Raw genomic sequence first — 1,099 nt, 5'->3', positions numbered from 1 at the left:
ATATATATATATATATATATATATATATAACTACGTTAAGGGTACACGTGTCTATGGAGTGCTCAACCACTTACACGTTAATTTCACGAGCAAGCTGTTCCGTTGATTACAACCTGGATCAAATTACTTCCTGGATCAATTTATTCGACTAAAACTCTTCAATATGGTACTTCAGCATGGCCGCAGTCCAGACACTGAAACAAGTATAAAATTAAAAAGATATATAAGATGAAGCTAAAAAAAAGAAAAGAAAAAGAAAAGATCTGTCTGCAACAAACTAAATGTGAACGTGTAAAACTTAGCTGAGAAGTAACAGGCGAAGGGTAGACAACTCCTCTGGGAAGTAAATGCGATGCAAAATGGTTGAAGTGACTTTATATCGAAGTCTGTTCAATGTTATTTGAACAGGCACATTATTAGTGGTGATGGTTGGGTGCTGGTTTAGGGAGATCGTTTTCTAGAAGAAAGATATAAGGAATGATGGCCTACCTAAGCATGTACGGGAACTAGAGTTTATAGTCCAGAATCACAGGGATGTTAATACTGCTATTTGCGGGCATACCTACACAAGTGTGCCCCTATGACTCTGTTTCCTCATAACTTCCAGAAAATGAATATTTTTAATGAACTTTTCTACAATTACGCTTCAGATGGTGCAGACTATGATTATATCAGAATTTGTGTTGAAAAAATTTCTCTGGGGGCACGGTGAGTAGTTTCGGAAAATTTACAAGAATCGGGTTTGTTTTCTCGAAACTTTCAGAAAAACGGGTAGTCTTTTTAATGAAATTTTCTTCAAATACCTTTCAGAGTGTATAGATTAGGATTATATCGGAATTTAATAATATATAATGTCTAAAAGTTGATGAATACCACCTCTTGATCCCCTCCATTTTCTTATTGCTGTATAAATTAAGGGTAAAATAACTTTTTACCCTCACCCATTTATTACACTCGGTGAGGTGATTGCCATGCAATGAAAAAACACCTGTGTATTAATAATTGGGTATTCTACCAGCAGTATATTGGATAGATATTATCCCTTAGTTGGTTGGGTTCACAACCACTAACTCTTTTGGAATTATATATACATATATAT

This window comes from Octopus bimaculoides, chromosome 7 (assembly GCF_001194135.2).
Source record: "Octopus bimaculoides isolate UCB-OBI-ISO-001 chromosome 7, ASM119413v2, whole genome shotgun sequence".
Taxonomy (NCBI): Eukaryota; Metazoa; Mollusca; class Cephalopoda; order Octopoda; family Octopodidae; genus Octopus; species Octopus bimaculoides.
Note: the sequence above shows the minus strand (reverse complement) of the source record.